Genomic DNA, 27,681 nt, shown 5'->3' with positions numbered 1-27,681 from the left:
TAAAGCCAGTACAAAATTAATTTGTCTTCAACAAGCATTGACATTAATAGCTGATGCTGAGGGAACTTTTACTATTTGCTAAGCACTGTTCTATGTTCTTTATATATATTAACATTTTTAATTATTGTGACAACCCAAGAAGATTATCCTATTATCTTCATTTTATAAATAAAGAGATGGAAGCAGAGAGAGGCTAAGTAGTGTGCCCAAGGTCATCCATTTTGAAGAAGCAGAGTTGGGATTTATTATTATTTTTAAATGTTTGTTTATTTTGAGAGACAGAGAGGCAGAGAGAGAATCCCAAGAGTCAGATGCTTAATCTACTTAACCACCCAGGTGCCCTGCAGACTTAGGATTTATTTGTTTTTTGATTTTATAGTTTATTGTCAAGTTGGTTTCCATATAACACCCAGTGCTCATCCCCACAAGTGCCCTCCTCCATGCCCATTACCTCCCTTCCCCTCCTCCCCACACCCATCAGTCCTCAGTTTGTTCTCAGCATTCAAGAGTCTCTCATGGTTTGCCTCCCTCCCTCTCCCCATTTTTCCCTTTCCCCTCCCCCATGGTCCTCAGAGTTGGGATTTAAATCATGGTACTGTCTCAGAGTTTCAGGTCCTTTACACGAGGCTAGTGTTACCCACCATACTATGCTACAAGGGTTCTCGGTGTGCCATCCTGGCACCCACAGCAGCAGTGTCATCTGGGGACATGTTAGAAAGGCACAGTTTTTGGCAATGGACCAACCTACTAAACCAGAAATTCTGAAGGATGGGATCCAGTAATCTGTGTTGAAATTAAGCCCTCCAGGTAATTCAATGCATGCCAGCATTTGACAACCACTGCTGATTGCCATCTACCTAGTGAGTAATTTTTTATTTATCCTTTGAGTTATGTCTCTTTTGGGATAAGTAGGAGAAACTTCTACCTTAGCATTCACATGCAGAGTGGGTTCTAGTGTGCTGTTCTGAGGCAGGAAGATGCTACCAATAGTCTCTCCAGCCCTTCATTTTCTCATTTGTTGACAGACATGCACTCTTTTGTCAGCTTCCTGGAAGCTGTGGCGGGGCATGGGAGGGATGAAGGAAAGGCTCTCTGTGTTTGGCTTTTTTTTCAATGTTTTTTTCTTTTTAAGAGAGAGAGAGAGACCAGGGGAGGGACAGAGAGAGAGGGAGACCCAGAATCTGAAGCAGGCTCCAGGCTCTGAGCTGTCAGCACATAGCCCCATGTGGGGCTTGAACTCATAAACTGTGCCCCATGTGAGATCGTGACCTGAGCTGAAGTCAGACACTTAACTGACTGAGCCACCCACGCACCCTGTGATTGGCTTTTTTAATAAAAGATGGCATTGATAATATTGAAAGCTTGTGGGTAACTCATAAAAGCTGATCATCCATAACTGAGGATTAGCCTTAATTATACTGCTCATAACTAAACAGGATAGGGGAAAAGTATTAAATTTTGTTCCTTTTTTTAAAAATTAACTTTTACTGGCACATTTACTATAGATGGAGAATGCTAGAATAGAGCAGTTTTCATATTTTTTTCACAAAACCTCCAAAGCATACAGTGAGTATAGCGTTACTCCTGGCCTCCAACCAACGAGAGGTAATTTTGCTGTCTTGTTTGATTTTTGTCTGTTAAGGCAGGTCCTTCTCTGACACACTAATTTTTACTGATCACTCCCTGGAGTTCTTTATTTCTCTTTGACACTGAGGGAAGTTATTTGTTCTCTCCTGCTTTTCCCACCTGTCTCTTCAAGTTTTCATTCCTCCTGTCTTTTTGGTATTTTGAAGAACCACTTTGTAAAATGCTAAACTTGGTTTTTCTCTACGTACCCAATTGCATTTCCTGCAGCAAAACCATATGTGCCAACCCACTTGATGTTCAGCTGCTACCTATCAGCAGGTGTGGCCTGGGGAAAGGATTAGAGCAGTGTTGCTCAAACGCTAATGTAGTACAAGGCACCTGGGCAATCTTGTTGAAATATAAATTTCACTTCTCATATGCTCTTGGGCCCACATGTGGAATGGCTATGGTCTATCAGTGGTTCTTGACCTTGGTTGCACATTGGAATCACCTGGAAGGCTTTAAAACCTACCAGTGCTTGAGTTGCGCTCCATAGGTCTTGCCTCGTTTGATCCTGGGTGGGGCACAGGCATTGGTGAAAGTGCCCCTGTGTGACTTTAATATGCAGCCAGAAAAAGAAGGCATCTCCTGCAGTGGCTCCCTGAAACTGTATCTCACAGAGATGTGTTCTAACTGATCTGAGATAGAAGTGTATACTGGTAGAGGGCAAGACACTGGATCTTGACCTCCTGGGTTAGAATCCCCATTCCCATGCATATTAGCAGTATAACCATAGACAATTTAATTAACCTCTCTGTGCCTTGGTTTCCCAATCTGTAAAGTGGGGATAAGATAGCATATCCTATTAAAGGGTTACTTTGAGTTAAAGTGCAAAGTGCTTAGAGCTATATATCAGTTCTCTCTCTATATATATATATATATCAGCTACTTAACAAACTACCCAAAACCTGTTGACTTAAAACAAGTATTTAATATCTCATAGTTCCTACAGGTCAGGAATTTGGGAGAACCTTAGCTAGGTTTTGGCTCAGCCTTTCTCATGAAGTTGCAGTCAAAATGTCAGCTGGGTATGCAGTGATCTGGACAGGGGCTGGAGGATTATCTACTTCCAAAATAACTCAGAGACATGGCTGTTAGCTGGAGCCTCAGTTTTTCACCACTTGGGCATTTCCACAGGGTGGCTTAAATCTCCTTACAACATGGCATCTGGATTCCCCTGACAGAGTGACCTGACAGAAAGAGAGAAAAAGGAAGTCACAATGGTTCTGTGATGAGTCTCAGAAGTCACGCCATCACACCTGTCACATTTTATTCATTTATTCATCCACACTAAAAAGGAGAATGAACTTCTATCTCTTAAAGAGAGGAATAGCAAGGGATTAATTTATGGATATAATTTAAAGCCACTACAGACAGATTTTGGTTCATGATATGTAATATGTTAAATATGAGTTATTTTCATTTGCTGGTCTGATATTTCTGTCTGAAAATGCCTAATGGTGCCATGTCGCCTTTTAGAATCAGCCCTGACCAATGGAACTTTCTGTGATGGTGGAAATGTTCTATTTCTGCACCATTCGGTATGGGAACTACTATTCCCTTATGGCTATTGAGTATTTGAAATGTGGTTAGTGAAACTGAGGAACTAGATTATAAATTTTATTTAATTCTATATAATTACAGTTTAAGTTTGGGGCACCTGGATGTCTCAGTCAGTTAAGCGACCAGCTTCAGCTCAGGTCATGATCTCATAATTTGTGAGATCGAACCCCATGTTGGGTTCTTTGCTGATGGTGCAGAGCCTGCTCTCTCTCTCTCTCTCTCTCTCCCCCTCTCCCTCTCTCTCTCCCTCTTTCTCTCTCTCTCTCTCCCTCCCTCTCTCTTGCAAAAGAAATTTTAAAACATTTTTTAAAAAAAGCAGAGGCAGCAAATGGGGGGGATCTGAAGAATCTTGGCCCAGGATAAGGGTTTAAGTCCATCTGCAAGTTTTAAAAATGTAACACACTAAAAATGAAAATATCACACATTGAACTCTTGGTCCTCCATAGTCCAGCCCCATGCTCTTCCAATTGACCTCCCACATCCTCTCAGCCACTTTTTGTCCCATTCAAACTCACTGCGGACAACTGTTCCTAAACAACCTGATGCTGCAGCAGCCACAGCTGTGCAAACACTAGTCCTTCAACTTGAAACTAGCTGCTTCTCTTAACTTAACCCTTTCCACCCTTTAAGGCCAAATCAAAATCCACCTTCTCTGTTCTCCCACAGTAAAATTAATTTCTCCTTCCTCCATGTCCCTGTGCTTCCTTTTGGCCATTCTATTAATAAACATGGTATAATGAACAGGTGTTCACCTACTTCCCTTCCTCAGTCCTACGACTGGAGGCACCCAGCCAGCACTCAGAACACAGGACACGATTACAGTAGATACTGCAGGATTCTCTGCACTCCCCATTCTCTTACAGGCCCAGACATCCTACTATAAGCATCTGTAATTCTGCCCCACAGGATCTGTCTGGTGGCTGGACCGTGCTAGTGCCTGCATGGAAAAATTAGAACTGTAGAATAAATGTGGCTGGGAGCAGTTTTCAACCAATTATGGTCATGGATTAGTGGATTAATACCCCAGTACTCTTGCCTCTTAGGTATAACAACTCTGCAGAACTCTGTTGTACGCATTCTCCAAAAGGCCCCTAGTAGGTTTGAGCCCCACTTGTCTCGAGCAATATTAATGCACTCTGTATTGGCTTCCTTTCTAACTCATTCCAGCTTCCCCACTTTTCAGATGCTGTTTTCCAGGATTATCTCTCAAATAAATGCCTTCTCTAGAATCCTTGTCTTAAAGACTAAATCTGGAGGAATCCAATCTAAAATAATGTTTAATAAATATCAGTATTTGCTTAGATGACTTAAATTCATGGAAGAGGAGAGACAAAAGGAAAAGTGACTATATACTAAGATGAATTTTCAGAGATAAAAATGAGCAAGTGGGTCCAGAGCCCTTACTGGTATGGAGGTTATAGGCTGGAGAGAGGAGGCACTGAAGGCTGAGCTCGCCCCCAAGAAATCCTCAAAGATTTTCTCAAGGAATGTCTTTATAGACTAGCTACAAAGAAATTCATTTATTAAAGTTATCTTAGCATTATAAGATTAAGACATGGGTACTCTCAGGAAATGTATAGAAATATACCCCAAAATGGATACTCAATTTTAAGGATGATTTTCTTTTGCCTTAGAATTTCATTTGAAGGCTCAAAGCTGAAAATTATATCCAACAAGATGGGCAAGGTAAATCTGCAGTAAAAAAAAAAAAAACCCTCAAAATTTCAGTGCTTTAAAACAAAAGTTTGGTTTTTCTGTTTAAACTACACATCGAAGGCAAGCTTGGGGATTGCTCTGCTCCATGTCACCACTCAGGGGCCCAAACTGACAGAGGCATCATTCTTTTGTAACTGTGATTTTTTAAAAAATAAGTCTGCATGATTTGCCATGCAAGAAAAAAGAAGGGTGAAAATCAAGTACTGGCAATTAAATGCTTCTATCCGGAAGTAAAATGCACGTTTACCACTCACATTTCATTGGCTAGAACTGGTCACATCCCCATACTTAACACGAAGGGAACAGGGAATCTTAATTATTCATATGCCTCACAATGGAGATGAACCACATATTGGAGAGCATTAGTTATATTACCACAATCATGGTAGGTTGATTACTGTCCCTCTCCCCCTAACCCACAGGAGTCCCATGTCCTAATTCCTAAAGCCTGTGAATATGTTACTTTACATGGCAAAAGGGACTTTTCAGGTGTAAGTAAGTTAAGGATTTTGAGATGGGAAGGTTATCCTGGATTATCCTGGTGAGTCTGATACCTTCACAAAGGTCCTTATAAGAGGGAGGCTGGAGGGTCAGAACCAGAGAAGTCAATGTAATGATGGAAGCAGAGAGAGAAAGAGAGATTTGAAGATGCCACACTGCTGATTTGAAGATGGAGAAAGAGACCTCAAGCCAAAGAATGCAGGTACCACAAGAAGCTAGGAAAAGGAAGGAAACAAATTCTCCACTAGAGCTTCCAGAAGGAACTGCTGACACCCTGATTTCTACCTACCAAGACTGGTTTTGGACTGTGTCTGTCAGCATACAGGAGAGGGGAGAGAGGGCAGCAAGGGCTCGTGCTCTAGACCTGGCACAGAGACCCTCTTTTCTTCCTAGAAGGGTGAGGCACTGTTCCCATCCTGAGGATCAGCTGGCTAATCATCTACAGTTTTAAGATAACAAATCTGTGTTGTTTTGAGCCACCAAGTTTGTGATTTGTTACAGCAGCCATGGGAATCTAAGAGGACAGCCATCCCTTGGGTGGCTAAACTGCTTGACATCAATCTCTGTTGCCCACCTCCAGCCTAATTAAAAAATAATAATAACAGAAATTTGAAGGACAGAAATTCAATGGAACAGAAAATTCTTTGACTTTCCCTCCCCTATCCTGTCTCAGAGCAAGCAAAGAAGAACCCCCAACAGAACACTTCTGAGAGAATGCAGTGTCAGGAGATTAGGGAGACTGGCTTCTCACTCCTTGGCAGAGCAAAACCTAGAAGGCCCATTTGGTGTGGCTATTAGGGCAGAACATGCCAAAGAATTCTTAGCAGAACCTGCTATGTGTCACCAAGATTTCAGAGTACACACAAATAGAGACAAGACTGGTGTCTGCTTCCTGCCAAGTGAATGCCAACTGCTCAGTTAAGTGACTGGCTGAAGCTGTCTGCAATGAGTGAGCAAAGAAAACAAAGTCATCACTGAGCAAGTTCAGGTCTTCTTTCAGTGGGGGAGGATCCATAGTAGATTGACCAAGGAGATAACATGGAAGACAAGCTCAAGGCATCTTCTGGTACCTCAATAAGAGGGACAGGCTGCATGGGGTATATAGCTGGGAGAGGGAGGGTGGGAGCTGATGAGGGGTGCCAGATGGTCAGGCAAAAAGTGAATCAGGAGTTCCAGGACTGCAAAGTATAAGAGTTCTCGGGAGAAGGTGTCTAGGGAGCCATAAAAGTGTCCCCCCCCGAAGAGCCAGCCTCTGGACACCAGTCATTACAGAGGAAAGGAGGCCAGCAGATACCACACTGAACACTGGCTTTGTAAAAGAAAAAAAAGAAAAAGAAAAAAAGACCCTAGAAAATAGGATGCAAGCAGGGGATGGCAAAAAAATAAACCATCACTCCTCCTTTTCCAGACCCTAAACTTGAATCTTCAGGCCTGAGTTGTAGAAAAAGAACATATTTTTAAATGAATGCATGACTGAAAGTATTCACTTAAATTGTTTTAGATTGTATAACACAAAAATGAGACAGTTACTAGAGCTGAAAGTGAACAAAAAATGGTCATGGGGGAGAAGAGGCGAAGGAAATTTACAAGAGAGAATATTTGAAGTAAGCGATGGAATAAAAAGCCCATTTCCTATTGCTTCTATTTTAGTTAAGCCCATTCAATAATCCAGCAATATAAGCCAAAACAAAATATCATACACATTATTACAACCCATTTTTCTCCTAATGACAAAAAAACAGAATGGAGAGTACTGACTACTTGTTTCTATGTTCTCCATCACTTGGCCACTATAAAGTAACTTTTTCAAGACTAGCTTTATAGATATCTAGTATGCTCTTGTTTATAAATAAAAGCAGACACAACTAAAGATTGTATAAACAAATATGAAATTTTGTTTATATAACTAAAAGTGAGGCAGATCCAGGACTGGTTTATTCAATGGCTCAATGACTTCAGAATCTCAGAGTCTAAGATTATTGTACCTCCCTTTATATAAGATCACAAAATGATTGTTGAAGCTTCACTACCACATTCTCACTTAACAATGTCAAGAGAAAAATACAAGCATATATTTTCCTCTGCTCTCTTTTAAGAGCAAATAAAACATGTTCAGATGTCCTGCAGCAGTCTTCCCTCAGGTGCCATTGACTGGAATTAGGTCATGTGCTATTCTTTTTTTCCGCTTGAGTTGACACACAATGTTACATGAGTTTCCGGTGTACATCATAGCGATTCAACAATTATCTATGTTATGCTGTGCTCATCACAAATGTAGCAACCATCTGTCACCATACAATGCTACTACAATTACCAGTATTCCCTATGCTATGATGTATTCATTGCATAACTGGATGACTATCTCCTACTCCCCTTCACCCATTTTGCCCATCACTCCCATCTCCCTCTCCTCTGGAAACCATCAGTTTGTTTTCTGTATAGATCTGATTCTGCTTTTTGCTTATTTGTTTGTTTTGTGTTTTAGATTCCACATATAAGTGAAATCATTGGGAATTTGTTTTTCTCTGTTTGACTTATTTCACTTAGCATAATACACTCTAGGTACATCTATATTGTTGCAAATAGCAAGATCTCATTCTTCTTATGGCAGAGTAATATTCCTTTTTTAGACATATCTTTATCTTTATGCATTCACCTATGGATGGAAACTTGGGCTGCTTCCATATTTTGCCTTCCCTATCTATTGTGAATAATGCTGCTACAAATTTGGGGTACATAAGTCTCTTCAAATTATCGTTTTTGTTCTCTTTGGGTAAATACCCAGTAGGAATTATTGGGTATTACAGTATTTCTATTTTAATTTTTGAGGAACTTCTATACTGTTTTCCACAGGATTCGTACCAATTTACACTCCCACCACCAGTGTACAAGATTCCTTTTGCTCCACAGCCTCGCCAATACCTATTATTTCTTGTCTTTTTTAATTCTAGCCATTTTGATACTTCAGTGAGGTTTTAATTGGTATTTCCCTGATGATTTCATATGTTGAACATCTTTTCACATGTCTGTTGGCCATGCGTATGTCTTCTTTGGAGAAATGTCTATTCAGGTCATCTGCCATTTTAAAATCAGATTATTTGGGGGTTTTTTTGGTGTTGAGTTGTATAAGTCGCTTAAATATTTTGGATATTAAGCCCTTATCAAATATATCATTTGCAAATGTCCTCTCCTATTCAGTAGGTTGCCTTTTTGTCTAGTTGATGGTTTTCTTTGCTGTGCAAACGCTTTTTATTTTGATGTAGTCCCAATGGTTTATTTTTTCTTCTGTTTCCCTTGCCTTAGGATATATATCTAGAAAAATTTTGCTATGGCCAATGTCAGAGAATATACTGCCTAATTCTCCTCTCAAATTTTTATAGTTTTAGGTCTCACATTTAGGCCTTTAATTCTTTTTAGTTTATTTTTGTGTACGGTGTAAGAAAGTGGTCCAGTTTTATTCTTTTGCATGTAGCAGGTTTCTCAGCACCATTTATTGAAGAAACTGTCTTTTCCCTATTGTATATTCTTGCCTCCTGTGTTCTAGACTAATGGTCACATGCAATTCTTAAACAATTCACTGGAAAGGAGAATGAAACTATCATGACTGGCCTGGATCTAACAAGATTCGCCTTGGAGACCAGACTGAAGCACATAACCACTGATTTATGAATAAAATGTGTTCTTTTAAAAGGGGTAGAAGGTAACTGTTGACAACACATTATCTAAAGCAAAGAAGACTATCTGTCCTTCCAAGTCAAAAGAGGTGATGTCTCAGGTAAGTTTTCTAAAAGCAAGGCCTGAACTTGTGGGGATGAGCACTGGGTGTTATATGGAAACCAACTTGACAATAAACTATTTTAAAAATAAATAAATAAATAAAAATAAAAGCAAGGCCTGAGATGATTTATTGCAGGATGAAGGGGAGTGAGGGAAGCTCTTGGGTGAAGGGGAGTGAGGGAAGCAGGATGGAAGAAAAGTTACTAAGCAAGGAGAAGGTGATCTCAGCTGGACATTTCCTTCAGCCTGATTCCATGGGGACACGCAGAACATGAGTCACACCACAAAGTTGGTTCCTACCTTGAGGAAAGGACACTGACTTTTTGTACCTCACTTTCAGTCCGTCATTGTTCGTGAATTACTGAAGGGGCATAAACTTTGTGGCAAGGTGACTCTTTTCAATGAGGGACAATTCTCTAGAGAAAGGCACAGCTATGAGTCATTTGTAGCCAACAATCATAGCATCTGAGGATGGGTGTGCCAGTCTAGTAAAAGAGATCTGAATGAAGCACTAACAATGCACACCATAGAAGCTGCCACTGGAAATAGACCCAAGGACTGAAAAACTTAACTGGCCTCCAAAATGGCACTCTCCCCAAGATGCCTGGCACACTGGGCCATTATGGTGTCTCCCATAGCAGGATAATTATAGAAAGTGTGGTCAACCCAGGCCACTGAGCAAACACCTGTGTTTCCTCTGGAAGCGCCCAAACCTACTAGTATGTTCCAAGGTCCAGCACTTAGCTCCCCATGTTACATCCTGGGTTTCAGGTATTGTTTCAAGAGCTTTTATAGAACATGGAACCTAAGACAAAAGGCATTTCCATATTCATATCTGCTCCACTGTACCCCTCTGCCCACCACTGGAAGGTGCTGCAAGCCACTTTAAGATAACAAGCTTCAGAAAGTGCTGTTCTGGCTCTCTTTGTAGGTTGAGTGGTCCCATCCTTGAGGTGGAGAAAGCATCTGAACTTGGAGAGTCGCTTGTTTCTCATCTAGTGACATCAGCCTACAGGGATCAAATGAATCACCCGGAGCCTGTGGCCTGGTCTTAAGCCTACATCGTTCAACCCACATACTTTCAACAAACCTTCCACTGCCAACACTCTGATAGGAAAAGGTTAAGCAACTCTCCACTTCCAAATTTCACTCCAGATTTCCTCTGGGTTAAGGAGAGCCGAGTTACAACAATTCCCCTTTTTCACTAGAAATGGAAAGACTTTAGAGGAAACCAAGACAATGAACAAGTCTTTCCAAATAACTATTTTAAAAATCATGGGTAGAATTGCAATGTACAGATTAATTTCCTCTTAAAATGTAGCTGGATTTCAAAAGTAGGAAGAAAGGAGGCTTAAACAAATCAATTTTGGCAGAAGCTAAAAGATTCTGAAACAACTTGAATATTCTGGCCACCATCTACAACAGGAAATGGAAAGAATTCTAAAGCCCACCAATAATTAATATTAGAGAAGTCAGCCAGTATTTGAAACAAGAATAAATATTTTGTCTTATATTTTAACTTCCTGCATTTATGTCTTATTCTTTATTTCATAAATTCTCTTCCAGGAAGACTTGACTCAGGCTCACTCTTATAGACCCATCGCCCCCCACCCCATACTCCATGCCTTGCACACAGAAGACAATCAATACTGGCTGAATTTATGAGTAAATAAAATCAGCAGAAATTTAAACTGTTTTATGAACTGCTGGCACCATCATTAATAGTACAACTTATCACTTACCCAACTAAGAAAAATATTGAAACAAATCTTCTTAACACTTTAACACCTTATGTATAAATGACTTGCCAAAAACAAGGTAAACTGTAAAGGCTTTGGAAGAAAACTCTGTTCCCTAATGCACATCAATATCTGCAAACAATTTTAAGGGTAAAGAGAAATTCATTACGTAAGGATGCCCTCTACTGGGAAACACTCTTTTCCACTGAGCCCGAAAGGACAACCTTTCTTCATTGACTTGCCTACCATTCACACTTCTCATTAAAGAAGAAAAAGACACTGGGTGTAAGCCTGAAACTCCAAAGCATCAAAAGACTTCAAACACTCAGAAGCAGTTTTTAAATGTCATCATTCTCGTTTTAGATAGAATCATCTCAAACTATAGCTGAGCCTTGAACAACTATGCCTCCCCCCCCACAGGGTGCAGAGTTGAAAATCTGCATATAATTTTCAACTACCCAAAAACTGAACTACTAAGAGCCTAATGTTGACCAGAAGCCGTACCAATAATATAAAGAGTCAATCAACACATATTTTGTGTGTGTATTATATACTTTACTCTTACAGTAATACCTACATTTTCTTAAAATTTTCAGTATTTCTAGGCCATTGGGTTCTTCTGTGAGTTCTCCCAAATTGTCACAAATCTCCAAATAATGTTTTCCAATATGTTTATTGGAAAAAATCCACATATAAGCAGACCCATGCAGTTCAAACCAATGTGGTTCAGGAGTCACCTGTAAAGTATAGGGTGAAGGAATCTTAGAAGATAAACTTTGGAGAGAAAAGGGTGTTCAGGTTCCAGAATTCAGTGAACATTTTGTATGTGCCCAATTTTATTTCCTCAATGCAGTCTTCTTAGACTGCCTAATCTTTGCAGATTTGTTTAGTACTAAAAGCAGTAAGTCCAGCCTCTGGTTGAATCCCATCTTATAAAAATTGTATTCTGACATTTTTTTCATTGCATTTCAATTGCAAGAAGCCCTGCTCACTTCCTGGACTAATTTGATCTTAGTACTGTTAGAAACTGACTAGTCATTGGGATTTAAAGTCTTGATGGCCTTTTATTTGGTGCTCTCCCTCTCCTCCCACCCTCCTTCTAATATCTCCTTACTCTATTTGAATATTTTAGTGTCACATAAAAGAATGTTCTGGGGTGCCTGGGTGACTTAGTCGGTTGAGCAACCGACTTCAGCTCAGGTCATGATCTCACAGTTCATGAGTTTAAGCCCCACGTCGGGTTCTGTGCTGACAGCTCAGAGCCTAGAGCCTGCTTCAGATTCTGTGACTCCCTCTCTCTCTGCCCTTCCCCTGCTCAGGCTCTATCTCTCTCTCTCAAAAATAAATAAACATTAGAAAAAAATTTTTTAAAACAAGAACGTTCCTAGGAGGCCTTCTTTGGTGAAGATTTTTACATTTCCCTCTACTCCACAAGGCTGCCTAGAAATTCTCTCCTCCTATTGGGACTTGAGGTCAGTGGCATATGAGGGGTTAAAACCAGCAGCCCAGCTACCCAAGCATCAACAAGCAGAGTTCATGCTGAGGGGCTAGGACCAGAGCAAGTGCTAGAGTGGGATGCAAGTTAGACGATGTCAGAGTAGCTGGAATGGATAATTTCTGACTCAGAAACAGATTCTGAAGTTCAAGAAAACACTCAAGTCCACCTCTGCCATTTGGATTGGAGAAAATAACTGAAGAACAGTGAGCCAGTCCTCAGGATGGGAACCTTCTAGTCCTCAGGGGCACCCTTCTTCTAGGGAAACAAGAGGGTCTATGTGCAAATGCTAGAGTATGTGCCATCTCTTCCATCTCCTGTCCCTCTCCAATGCTCTGACTCTAGCCTGCCCACCTCCCACCCTTTAGTTCAGTTATTTGGAAATGTGGAGCCAAGAGTTGCTTGCAAATCTCACAGAGGACGTGTTGTGTTTTAGCTAAGGTAGTTGGGTTAATGTGACATGAAATTGTTCAGAGCCTTTCTGGAGACTCTGCTCAGTAGGATTGTCTGAGTAGTATATTGACCGTCTTCAGAAAAGGTTGGCTGGGTGTCCACCCAAAGTTCTCACGGGGACATGCTCACTATCTTTGTGAATCTCATAAGGTCAAGACTGGCCCTGAGCCTCTTCAGGCTCAATACCAGATTTTATCAGCACACTGAGAATAAATCCAACTGGGAATCACTTGGGGAGCTTATAAAATTATGACATCTGAGTCATACTATCAGAGATTCTAATTTAATTGGTCTGGCTTGTAGCCTACCATTGGAAGTTCCCCAGGTGATTCTAAGGGGTAACTAAAATTGAGGACCACTGTCCCAGAGATAGACTCACTAACATTATAACTGTAAGATCAATTCACTTCACTTCAGTCATCTCCTGCATTATTATCAATGACACATGCTTTGGTGCCTTAAAAGTAGTATTGAAATATAGGGGCACCTGAGCGCTATGCAGCAGTGCTTTTGCTCAGGCAGTTGAGTGTGTGACTTCAGCTCATGTCATGATCTCATGGTCGATGAATTCGAGCCCCACTTGGAGCTCTGTGCTTACAGCTCAGAGCCTGGAGCCTGCTAAGGATTCTGGGTCTCCCTCTCTCTCTGCCCCTCCCCAACTTGTGCTCTGTCTGTCTTTCTCTCTCTCAAAAGTAAATAAACATAAAAAATTTTTTTAAAAAAAGAAATATAAATGAGCAAGCACTAAAAAAAAGGAAGGCTCCTAAGTTTATGATGTTAGCTCACTGAGCAAAATAACCTGAAGTATAAATCACCATGGCACTGGGCCAGCTGAGAACCAGATACCCTACTTAGAGGTCACAAGGGATGGCTATCTCCAGATGTATGGGTAAGCAGCTTGGATTTTGGTTTCTAATTCTCAGAGAGAAAGATTTAGCAAAGATTCATTTTCTCCTTAGCTCACAACACAAAAAGAAGGGGACAAGAATTGGCTTCCCTGGAAGAAGAAAGAAACTATAGTGGTAGGGCTAACCATGCAAGTGAGGGATTTCCTTTAAAACCTACACTAATTTAATGTAACTTGGTCCATGGCCCTCCTCCAGTACAGTGGAAAATGCCTCTCTTGCCATTTAAATGTTTTCAATCATGCTGAAATGTGCTTTAGTCACATTAAAATTAAAATTAAAATACACATACATGCCTTTATTTCTAGAAAATATAAAGAACTCCCAGAAATCAACTTAAAAAAAGGCAGGCACTCCAACAACAACAACAACAAAAATAGGGTGCCTGGGGGGCTCAGTCAATTAAGTGTCTGACTTTGGCTCAGGTCATGATCTCATGGTTTGTGGATTCGAGCTCCGTGTCAGGCTCTGCGCTGATAACTCAGAGCCTGGAGCCTGCTTTGTATTCTGTTTCCTCACTCTGCCCTCCCCTGCTTGCTCGCCTGCTCACTCTCTCTCTCTCTCAAAAGTAAATAAACATTAAAAAAGAAAAAGAAAAATTGGCAAAAGGCTTGAATAAGCACTTTACAGAAAAGGGTATTCAAATGGCCAATAAATACATTAAAAGGTGCTCAGCTTTATTAGTCATCAGATCAAAGCATTCTGAAACCACACTGCAATACCAAAACATACCAGTAGAGTGGCTGAAAGAAAAAAGGCCCTGAAACACAAAGTGATGAAGAGTAAGAGGACCAACTAGAACTCACAGACATTGTTGGAAGGAGGATAAATTGGCACAACCACTTTGGAAAAGTGTTTGGCAGTACCTATGCCTACCCTGTGCTCCAGCAATTCCACTTGTGGATTACACTCAACAGAAATGCCTACATATTTTCACCAGGAGACTTGTATAATTTGTTCATTTCAGCACCGCTTTTAGCAGCCAAAAATAGAAATTATTGTAATAATAAAAGGGATGAATAAAGTGTGGTTCAGTCATAAAATGGAATAGTATACAGCAGCGATAATAAATGAACATGCATTAATCTCACAAATAGAATGCAAGAAAGAAGCCAGTCACTAAAGAACATATTGCACCATTCCATTTACAAAAGAAACTCAACAATAGTCAAAAGAAATCTATATGGTGTCAGATAGGGGTTAGCCTTGAGGAAGGGGTTCCTGAGGGGCTGATGTTCTATTTCTAACACGGGATTTCTTCTGAGTGTGCTCAGTATGTAAAATTCCTTAAGCTACTTACTTATAACAATAAAAAGTAAATATATAGATACATATACACATATATACATACTTCATGGCTCCAAAATTTTATTTCTCTGAGGTTTTCCTTGAGAAATGCTTATCAGTGTGTTCAAGGAGTAGGTGAGTTTGGGTCCCCTGAGAAGCAGACGCCAAGACAAGCTTGGACATGTAAGAGATCTACTGGGGGAAGTTACCTGTAAAGAATAAAGGGGAAGGAGACGGAAGGCAGGGAGACACTTCAGACTATGACAAAGTTCAAACATCTATGAAAAGAGAAAAGGAAGGGAGGGTTGGGTGGGATGATCCTTGAAGCACAATGCAATTCTGAGAAAATTTAAGCCAGGTCACTGGGGAGACCCTTAGCCAAAGCAGCCTTGGAATCATACATTATGCAGATACAGTGAGGGCCCCTGCCACGCCCAGTGCCTGGCTGGAAGCAGCCTGGTGGCAGTGTGGTCTGGCTGTGATTGAAGCAGAGGTGAAGCAGCTGGAGGTGACAACCAGCCATGCCTCAGGAGCAGGCTCTCTTGAGGAGCGATGGCCACCACAGCAGGCATGCACAAAGAAGGTCTGTTAGACACTGTTTGCACCAGTAAACAATGCAAACAACCTCAATGAGCTGTGCTAAGGAGGTAACAAGGTAACTAAATATCCACACTCTAGGACAGCCACACAGCAGGTAAAAGGAACCAAATACTTTTTTTTTTTTTTTTTGCATTCACATGAATAGATGTTCACATCACAGAGTGAAAAAAATAACAATTTCTTTCCTTCTGTGACCACAAAAGACCCTGCCTTAATTACTAAAAGGGTTGCTCCTTGGTACATGTTTAAGAATACTGATAAACTTCTTGTCGCTCTCTTCCTTTCTAAATATTGCACATTTTAAGCAAGTATTACATACAAGACACTGTTCCTTCAGCTGCCCTCGGTAAACTCATAAATTGATATGCTATTTTTCATCATTACTTTCCATTGTTCCTTTCTCAGACATTATTTGCCTTAGGCCTTTGAAAATATATTTCAATAGAAGTATGTATCTTTCAGGAAGAGAATAAGCCACAGAGTGGTCTCTCAAAATTTTGGTCTTTGTTGATGCCCTGCTTTTTACCTTTGAAATCACACCTTTCTCCTTTGTCCATTTGTTCCCAAGAACAAGATATTCATATTATTTTGGGGTCTTTGAACCCAATACAAAAGTACCGTGTTTTGTTTGCAAAAATTATGCTATGTACTGGTGAGGTTTTTTTCCCTGATTTTTTTTTTTTAGGTCACTTGGTTTCTTTTTCCATAACTTGGAACAATTTTCTCTGAGTAACTCCCTTATTCCATTTCATTGGTCCCTGCGACACCTCCCCCGTCGTCTTACCATGACCAGTTTTACACACCTCCCGGGTGGCTTGCTGATACAAGCGGCCAAGGACTAGAGTCATTTACTTATAATGAATCATGGATAATAACAGCATAGGCCCTGGCGTCAGACCTCCCTGAGTTCACATCTCGGCTCTGCCACTCACCAGCCAAATGACTACAGCCAGGTTAGCTAACCTCACCTGAAAATAGGAAGAGTCTTAGCAATTAACTCTAAAGGGTATTGTGGGGATCAAATGAGAACTATTCACGCAAAGTTCTCAGAGCTGGAAAACTGGTCATCCAACTCATCAACTAGGCACAGAGCACTAAACAACCAAGTTATCAGAGGTGTGGCCCTGGTGGGAAAGAAGAAAGTGCTTTGCATTTCTTTAAAGCAAAAAGTTTATAGTCGTTCTCTTTATTTGGCAACAGGCACTGGGAACAGTTCCATACACCTGCAAAGTGACCACATTCTAGTTCTTAGGTTCCTGGGGACCTGGACAGAGTTAAGAGAACCATGACTCAGCAGAGCGACGCTCACTCTGCCAAGTCAGAATGTCACCATTACCAAATCTCAGCAGGAAACAGAATCCAGGACCTCGAGTTCAATGAATTCCAAGCAATTAAAATCAAGAGCAAAGGACTGGGATTTTAACACAACATGTTTACAACGTTTGTCACTGAAATGGGCCGGCTGCTCACGGGAACCATAAATAGTTCTGTCATTTCCCAATTTCCAGCTCTCTCATTTAAAACAGATTTTTTTTGAGATCAAAACAATAAAAACAGAAAGATCAGAAGATGATATATGACAGGATGTTAAGCAACGATGAATGACCTTTTAATACGCACACTCACTTAGTCACTGCTCTGATGGTCAGCCTTTCAAGTCAAAATTACAAATAATTCCTTCCGTCAGCGAATCGCAAACAACCCACTTATCAAAAATTGTCAAATAAATCTGTCACTCATTAGGGGTTACAAGTCATTCGTAAATGTGGCAGACTTCCCAAAGTAACAAGCCCCCTAATGCCCTTGACTGTCTCTTAGGAGGAGAAAAAGCAAACTATTGAACAGTTGCTGGAGACTCGGAGATTCCAAAGACTGACGCATCAGCCAAGGGGTCGACAGAAGCCAAGAAGGCCAGCTGCAGGCTGCAGGCTCAGCACTTGGCCACCACACAGAGACTGCTTATTCTCAGGACCCACCTGTCAGACAGGCTGTGCAGGTGTTGACTGAACAGTGGCTTGGCCTCTCTGGCCCTTCCATTATTCCTAAAGAGAGAGGGCTATAAAAGAGGGACCAGAACACCCATCTGGAGTCATGGACTCATTGAACTTTTAACTCAGAAAAGTCCTTCATGATCCATCTAACCCATCCCTGTTCATTTAAGTCAGGACAAAATGGCGTCCTAGGAAGATCATAGGATTTGCCTGAGATTCATAAAGACAGAACCTAGAAAAGACCCTAGACCTCCCAACCCCAACCATTTATTGGCCACTATAGGAGACAGTAAAGCAAGGGAAGAGATACAACCTGTCTTCAAAGATGCTATCATATGACTCAATGTGAAGAAACCACCATAAAATTCATGCTCAAAAAAATGATCATGTCCACCCTTCTTCTAGGTAAAATATTAAATTCTAGCTTGTGAATTATCATTTTAACAACTGCATGTCAAATAAGTTTGAAATAGGTTGTTCACTCACATTTTTAACCAAAAAAAAGTCATTTAATTGAAATAAACTATCAAAACTTTAGATCCATTTGTAGATTTTTTTTTTTTCAAATTCCAATGCCTGGCAAAAGAGGTTTTTGACTCTGATTCATCAAAACAAACATTAATGTGACTGGTCCAACCAAACGTATTCCAGAACCAGTGCCTGCCATTCAAAATTGACTTCCAAAGAGTTCTTGCCTGAAACATTTTTTAAATAAAAATAGAGCTTATCCATAGGGCAGTGGTGATGCTTAAGTTAAAATAATGTCACCAAACAAGTGTTGGCGAGGATGTAGAGAAAAAGGAACCCTCATGCACTGTTGGTGGGAATGCAAATTGGTGCAGTCACTCTGGAAAACAGTATGGTGGTTCCTCAAGAAATTAAAAATAGAATTGCCATACAATCCAGTAATTCTACTAATGGGTAGTTACCCAAAGAATATGAAAACACAAATTCAAAAAGATATACGCACCCCTATGTTTATTTCAGCATTATTTACAATACCTAAATTATGGAAGCAGCCTAAGTGCCTATCAATAGATGAATAAAGAAAATATATATATGATGTAACATTACTCTGCTATAAAAAGGATGATATCATGCCATTTGCAACAACATGGATGGACCTACAGGGTGTAATGCTAAGTGAAATAATCAGAGAAAGACAAATACCATACAATTTTACTCACATGTGGAATTTAAGAAGCAAAACAAATGAACAAAGGAAAAAAGAGACAAATAAAAAGCAAACTCTTAACTATAGAGGACACACTGGTGGTTGCTAGAGGAAAGGTGGGTGGAGGGATGGATGAAATAGGTGAAGAAGATTAAGAGTATACCTATTGTGATGAGCACTAAGGTACGGAATTGTTAAATCATTATGTTGTACACTTGAAACTAATATAACATGTATGTTAATTATACTTGAATTTAAAAATAGATTTAGGGCTGTCTGGGTAGCTCAGTCTTTAAACGTCTGACTCTTGGTTTCAGCTCTGGTCACAATCTCATGGTTCATGAGTTCAAGCCCTGCTTGGGGCTCTATGCTGACAGTGAAGATCCTACTTAGGATTCTCTCTCTCTCTCCTCTCTCTCTCAAAATAAGTAAATAAAGTTTAAAAAATAAAAACTAAATTTAATTTTTTTAAATGCCACTAAGTGTTTGAAAGTTTACTCTATAGTAGGCCCTAAGAATTTGTACTGGTGAATGACCTCATGAGAGCCTAGAACAAGAGAGACAAGTCCTAAACTAATAATGATATTAAGACATGTATAAAGAAAATTCATCTCCATGAAAGGCAAAGTGAGTGAAAAAGATGAAGTTGCTAGTATGAATATGCAGAATGGGTGTGCACAGCAGAGGCAACAAGAAAGCCATTATTTCCTTCTACAGGATGCTTTCTCTGGCAGAAGCAGTCAGCTGGTGATGCCTGTCATTGTGGACGGATCATATCAGCATCCCAGGACCTGTTCTTTTCCCAGCTCCTCCCAGGAAGTTGGTCAACAGCCTCCCCCAAAATGTAGGATATCCTGAAGGGGCCACACTTATTCCCAAACTACATAAAGGGGTCACATCACATTCTCACCTGGACCCTAAGGGAGTCTGCTGTTCACCTACACGACATCAGTCAGGGCATTCCCCTGCCTTTATTCTGCCCTGAGGGTGGCTTAAGTGGGAAAAGGACACAAATCTGGAAAATAAAGGAGATGGGGGTGACTGGGTCATCTGGGGGCTATTGCTTTTGGAAAGATGGTCCAAGCAGATTTGTAAGAAACTTTGTAAGTTCTTCAAAGAGTAGTCTCACCAGGAGGGACTTGTAGAAAAAGAAAAAATTCCAGTGGTTTTTTTTCCTCCAAATTTCTGACCTATTCCACTTTGTTTTTAAAAACTGTTAAATTGAACTTTTAAAAATAAAATATACCAAATGAAAGAACTTTTATTCAACTGCTGGGGGAGACAGGGGGCTTATTTTGAACAGAATATCTTTCCATGTCTCTTTCTGTTTCTAATTTCTCTGCTTTAGGACCAAGAAACATGTCCATCCCTTGGAAGGCCCCATTTGAGAGAATTCCCTGGCAGCTGGCTCACAGGAGCCGGAGGTCAACCATTCTTCTGCAGCTGCTCTCCAAGGCCCATAGGCATGGAGCAAGAAAAGGTCAGGCAAGGAAGGGAAGCGTGTGGCATTGCCTTATGTTGGCATCGCTCTGGGGCCAGGGAATGTCCAGCAGGAGCAAATTCCAATGAGCCCAGATCCCAGAACAAGTGTGTTTTCCCAATGATTCCTGCCAACTCCCCTTTAAACTGACAGGATACATGTTTCTGACGGCTGGAGGCCTGCCAGTGCTGGAGCAGCGTGTGTGTGTGTGTGTGTGTGTGTGTGCGCGCGCGCGTGTGTGTGTGCGCGTGTGTGTGTGAGAGAGAGAGAGAGCGACAAAGAGAGACAGAGACAGAGAGAAGCAACCTCAGAGAAACCAGGTCCCAGGCTGATGTTTTATAAATGTGGGCTGATTACATGACAAGGCGGCTAAGTCAGGAGACACAGCAGAGAAAGCAAATACTCCAGAAAGCAAAAGCAGAGTCTCCTTTCTTCCATACTCGAGCCACAGGTTCCAGGGAAGTGGAGTGTGACTGTCATAACACTGACAGAAAGACCTTCTAACACTTCTCAGCTGTCACATTTGTCCTCTTGCAGCACTCTGGGGCAGGTGGAATTGCTCCCATTTAACAAATAAGGAAACTGTGTCCCCTGAAGGAGCAAGGGCTCCCTCAAGCCAGACCCCAGTCTTCTGACACAGTGCCAGTGTATGCATTAGACCACCCTCCTCCCTTGAACCTAAACATCTAAACTGATGTGCTGCTCAAACCTTAACGTGGCTCTGATTTCAGACCTGACACGTAAAGAGCTTGAAAACGTCACTCCTGTTCTTACAAGATGAAGCTGGACAAACAGAAAATCAACTCTTTTCTTGGACTCATCAGGAAAGTGAAGTCATGGGAAAACTACCACCTCAAAATATGAAGAGATGTGGCACCTGGCTGGCTCAGTCAGTAGAGTATGCAACTCTTGATCTTGGGGTTGTAAGTTTGAGCCCCACAGTGGGTGTAGAGATTACTTAAAAATAAAACCTAAAAAAAAAATGAAGAGACTGACATATCCAGAGAAATACAGCAACTGAGAGATGCTTACCTGAAACAGAAGTCAATGGAGGCAGAAAGCAGTAGGAATATTTAAATGACAGTTTTGATGAATTCCTGGAGACTAAGTGTGGACGAGCATGAGAGTAAGAAACTATCAAGGCCGCCGTTGTGGGGGACCCCTACACTGCTATGAGGTTTCCCTCCAGGAAACCCACCAGGTTCTCAAACTGAGGATCTGGGCAGGACCTCTTGGTGGCTACTGCAAGGGGAAGAGTAATGACAGGGAAGTACTCAGAAACTTCTCCAGCCTATTCCAGACCCTCCGCACCTATATAATGTAAAGGGGGAAAACACATAGTCAACAGGGGATAGGGTTTTAAGGAAATGGACTGGGAGTGCTGCGGCCCTGGGAGAGTATAGAGGGTATTGTAGGTAGGGCAGGTATGTCACTGGAGGAGGAACAGAAACACTTGTGGAGGTCACAACCACAAGCCACAAGCCCACTAAAGATGGAAACTTCACACCAGATTATAGGAAACTCCCCTTACTACGACCTATTACTAAAAGGCTCTGGGATAAAAACAGTGGATTACAGCTGAAAGAGTCATAAGGCACAGACTTTCTGAATGAACACAGACATACTCCAAAGCCAAGAAAAAAGACAAAACAAAGACACTAGAAGAATGGGAAGCCTCTGCTACAACAAATATTAAATGCAGTCCAAATCCTAGCCCAATTAACATAAAACCTCATGCTAGAGGCCTATTTATTTCAGTTCCTGTTCCCCAATACAACATGTCCAGCTTTCAGTAGAAATTACAATGCATTCAAAAGACAAAACAGTCCAAAGAGATAAAGCAATCATGAGAACCAAACTAGATAAAACACAAATGTTAGAATTATCAGACAGAGAATTTTAAATAACTATGATTAATAATACATTAATGGCTTTAATTTTAAAAAGGAAGAGGGGTGCCTGGGTGGCATAGTCAGTTAAGTATCTGACTTTGGCTCAGGTCATGACCTTGTAGTTCGTGAGTTCAGTGCTGACAGCTCAGAGCCTGGAGCCTGCTTCAGATTCTGTGAATGTGTCTCTCTCTGTGCCCCTCCTCTGCCCGCACTCTGTGTGTGTGTCTCTCTCTCAAAAATAAAAAAAAACATTAAAAAAATTTTAATAGAATAGGAAGACAACATGCAAGATGGATAATGTAAACAGAGAGAGGGAAACTCTTAAGACAAAGATAACAGAAAATGCTAAAAATCGAAAACACAATAACAAAAATAAAGAATGTCTCTAACAGTACAATATCATCTGGGACAAGAAGCAGTAAACTTGAACATAGGTCAATAAAAATTTCTCAAACTGAAATGCAAAAAGACAAAAAATGGGGGAAATAAAGGATGAACATCCCAGAACTATGGAACAATTTCAACAGGTAGAACACATACATAATTGGAATACCAGAAGGAGAATAAAAAGAGAATGGTGTAGAAGACATGTTTAAAGTTATAGTGGCCAAGAACTATCTGAATTAATGATAGACACCAAACCACAGCTTTAGGAAGCTTGGAGAATATCACATAAGATAAATAAAAAACAAAAATTATATATTATCCTATATTATCTTCAAACTACAGGAAAAAGACAAAGAGAAAATCTTCAAGGAAGAAGAGAGGGGAAAATCCCCCCAAAAATCTAACCTGTAGACAAATACAGATAAGAATTACTATGAACTTCTCACCAGAAATCATACAATCAAGAAAAGAGTGTAATGTTTAAATCTGGGGGAAAAGAATTGCCAGCCTAAAATTCTATATCCAGTGAAATTACCCTTCCAAAACAAAGAGAAATGAAGGCTTTCTCAGACAAAAAGAAAAAATAAAACAGAAAACTGAGATAATCTATTATTGTCAGCAGACCTTCCTTGCAAGAAATGTTAACAAAAGAATTCTTCAGGTAAAGGAAAAATTATGTCAATCAGAAACTATGTAAAGAAAGAAAGAGTATTAGAGAAGGAATAAATAAAGTGTAACATTATCTTTTCATTCTTAATTGAGCTACAAACACCAGCTGTTTGTTTAAAGCAATAGTAATAAAAACATATTTGATACTTATATAGATTAACAAAATGAATGACATGGGGGGGCACCTGGGTGGCTTAGTCGGTTAAGCGTCCGACTTTCGCTTAGGTCATGATCTCGCAGTTCATGGGTTCGAGCCCCGCATCGGGCTCTGTGCTGACTGCCAGCTCGGAGCCTGGAGCCTATTTCGGAGTCTGTACCTCCCTCTCTCTGACCCTCCCCTGCTCATGCTGTCTCTCTCTCTCTCTCTCCTAGAAAGAAATAAAAATATTTGTAAAAAAAATGAATGACAGCAATGTCACAATGGATAGAAAATGAATTGGGATACTCTGTTATAAGGCACCTGCAATACATGTGAAGCAAGATAGTGTTATTTGAAAATGTACTTAAATTATTTAAAACTGTACATTGGAAATTCTAGGACAACTACTAAAGATGTTTTTAAAAGAAGTATAAAATACATGCTAAGAATGAAGATAAAATGGAATTGCACAAAATGCTCAGCTAAAACCAGAGACAGACTTCAAGCTATATTACAAAGCTGTAATTATCAAGACAGTATGGTACTGGCACGAAAACAGACACTCAGATCAATGGAACAGAATAGAGAACCCAGAAACGGACCCACAAACGTATGGCCAACTAATCTTTGACAAAGTAGGAAAGAACATCCAATGGAAGAAAGAGTCTCTTCAGTAAGTGGCGCTGGGAAAACTGGACAGCGACATGCAGAGAAATGAACCTGGACCACTTTCTTACACCATACACAAAAATAAACTCAAAATGGATGAAAGACCTAAACGTAAGACAGGAAGCCATCAAAATCCTCAAAGAGAAAGCGAACAAAAACCTCTGACTTTGGCCACAGCAACTTCTTACTCAACAAATCACCTCATCAAAATAAAAAGCTTCTGCACAGCAAAGGAAACAATCGGCAAAACAAAAAGGCAACTGACAGAATTGGAGAAGATATTTACAAATGACATATCAGAAAAAGGATTATTATCCAAAATCTATAAAGAACTTATCAAACTCAACACCCAAAAAACAAATAATCCAGTGAAGAAATGGGCAAAAGACATGAATAGACACTTCTCCAAAGAAGACACCCAGATGGCCAGCCAATATATGAAAAAATGCTCAACATCACTCATCATCAGGGAAATACAAATCAAAACGACAATGAGATACCACCTCACATCTGTCAGAATGGCTAACATGAACACACTCAGGCAACAACAGATGTTGGCAAGGATGCGGAGAAAGAAGATCTCTTTTGTACTGTTGGTGGGAATGCAAACTGGTGCAGACACTCTGGAAAATAGTATGGAGGTTCCTCAAAAAATTAAAAATAGGACTACTCTGTGACCCAGCAATTGCACTACTAGGTATTTATCCAAGGGATACAGGTATGCTGTTTTGAAGGGGCACATGCACCCCAATATTTATAGCAGCACTATCAACAATAGCCAACACATGGAAAAAGTCCAAATGTCTATCAATGGATGAATAGATAAAGAAGATGTGATATATACATACAATGGAGTATTACTCAGCAATCAAAAAGAATGAAATCTTGCCATTTGCAACTATAAGGATGGAACTAGAGAGTATTATCCTAAGTGAAATTAGAGAAAGACCAATATCATATGACTTCACTCATATGAGGAATTTAAGATACAAACCAGATGAACATAAGGGAAGGGAAGCAAAAATAATATAAAAACAGGGAGGGGGATGAAACATAAGAGACTCTTAAATATAGGGAACAAACAGAGGGTTACTGGAGGGTTTGGGGAGGGCGAATGGGCTAAATGGGTAAGGGGCATTAAGGAATCTACTCCTAAAATCATTATTACACTATATGCTAACTCACTAACTTGGATATAAATTAAAAACATAAATTAAATTAAAAAAAAAAAGAAGGCAGAAAAAGAGGTGGGAAGGAAATAAACAAATGTAATTAACAGAAAACATTACAAAGATTATAGGTATTAATCATACTACATAAATAATCACTTTATTGCGAATGGTTTAAATATGTCTTAAAAGATAGAGATTGCTACCATAGATACAAAAACACAACCCAATTGTATGTTTTCTACAGAAACCCATTTTAAACACAAAGTTAGATAGTATATAAATAGTAAAGGCTTAGAGTAAGATCCACCATACTATAAATAACAAAAGAAAGCTGAAGTCACTTTATTAATTTCAAACAATACAGGATTTGAAACAAGGAAAATCATCAAAGAGAAAGAAGGATATTACATAATGATAAATCAATTCTACAAAAAGACAACAATTCTGAATGTGTATGCACCTACCAACAGATCATCAAAATACACAAGCCAAAAACTGATAGAACTGAAAGGAGAAAGAAATAAATCCAAAGATATAATTGGAGACTAACATATATCTGTTAAAAATTGATTATCAAACATGTGGAAAATCAGTGAGACTCTAGATGACATAAATAGCACTGTCACACAACTTGGACTACTTGACAGTCATAGAATATTCTATCCAACAACAGCAAAATACACATTCTTCTCAAGCACACATGGAAGATTCTGGGCCATAAAACCTGCCTTAACAAATTCAAAAAAACAAAAGTCATACAAAATATGTTTTCATACCACAATGGAATTAAACTAGAAATCAATTATAGAAAGATAGCCAGAAAATCCCCAAATATTTGAAAATTAAACAACATACTTCCAAATAACTCACGAGTCAAAGCAGTTGCCTAAAAAGAAATGTTTTAAATATTATTAACTAAACTAAAATTAAACTACCATTTATCAAAATTTGTCAGATGCAGCTAAAGCAGAACTTAGAAGGAAATTTACTGCATTAAATGCACATAGTAGAAAGGCCAAACATTCTAATATGAGTAAACTAAGCTTCTACCTAAGAAAACTAGACAAAGAAGAGCAACTTAAAACTAAGGCAAATAAAAACAAGGAAATAATTTTAAAATTAGAGTAAAATTCAACAAAATTGAAAACAAAAAAGAAAATCAACAAAACCAATATCAGAAATTAAAATTTATAGATCTCATGGACCTTAAAAGGATAATAGGAATACTACAAACAACTCTACGCTCACAAATTTGATAACTTGATTAATTAAATGAACTGATTCCTTAAAAACTTAATGAGTCCACAAAATCTCTATGGATCTTGTTTTTAAAAAATTGAGATTGAGGGGCATCTGAGTGGCTCAGTCTGTTGAGCATCAAACTCTTGATTTTGGCTCACGTCACGATCTTACAGTCCTGATATCCAGTCCTGAGTCAGGCTCTACACTGGACGTGGAGCTTGCTTAAGATTCTCTCTCTCCTTCTCCCTCTGCCCCTTCCCCTCCCCTGCTTACTCGCGTATGCACATGTGCTCTCTCTTTCTCTCTCTCTCTCAAAAGAAAATTAGAATCTAGGAGTTCTAGCATGAGGCCTCAAATTCTGCATTTCTAATGCATTTTCAGGTGATGCTGATACTGATAATCCTGGAATTGCACTTTGAATAGCAGGGATTTAGAAGACCAAAGGGAATGTATTACTTCATTTCACAGTGCAAAAGTGAATACCGTGACTTTCCAGGTGTTAAGGAGATTTTTTAATTTACTGCATATTCAGGGTCATGTCTTTCAGGGTTTTTTCTTTTGCTTTCCTTGGCTATCTTTTTGGCTCTCTTTTTAGAATCTCACCAACAGCAATGCCTCACAGACACAGAAGATGGAAGGCAACCTTACCTTTCATTAAAGTCATACAACCCCTACAGACTAGGGAAGAGAGGAAGGTTAAAACACTTTGAAGCCATCAGCGATTACTTTAATCTTCAGATTATTTTTTCCCCCAAACTCGGTGACCAAAATAAGATTATAATGCTATAGCTGTGTCTAAATTATCTGGGTTAGGTTAAGTGTTACTATATAATAAACAAGCTATTGCCTTCTAAGATAAAGAAATGGGATATTGGGAAACATAAACACAACATACTTATAAGTTTTTAGAGAACAAACTAGATGTCTCTAGCATTATAGTCTTAGCTATACTATTTAAATGTGTCATAATCTGCCTTTAATGATTGTGAATATAATCTTAAAACTACTGCAAAGAGAAGGACAGTTACCATATGTTTGCACATATAGGAGGACTAGGAAGAACTTAACAGAGGACCGTGGGGGGGAAGAAGGGGGGAAAATAGTGGGGGAGAGGGAGAGAGGCAAACCATGAGAGACTCTTGAATGCTGAGAACATACTGAGGACTGATGGGGGTGGGGGGAGGGGAAGGGGGTGAGGGGCATG

This window comes from Crocuta crocuta, unplaced genomic scaffold, assembly GCF_008692635.1.
Source record: "Crocuta crocuta isolate KB4526 unplaced genomic scaffold, BGI_CrCroc_1.0 scaffold407, whole genome shotgun sequence".
NCBI classification, from domain to species: domain Eukaryota; kingdom Metazoa; phylum Chordata; class Mammalia; order Carnivora; family Hyaenidae; genus Crocuta; species Crocuta crocuta.
This window is presented reverse-complemented; position numbering follows the sequence as displayed.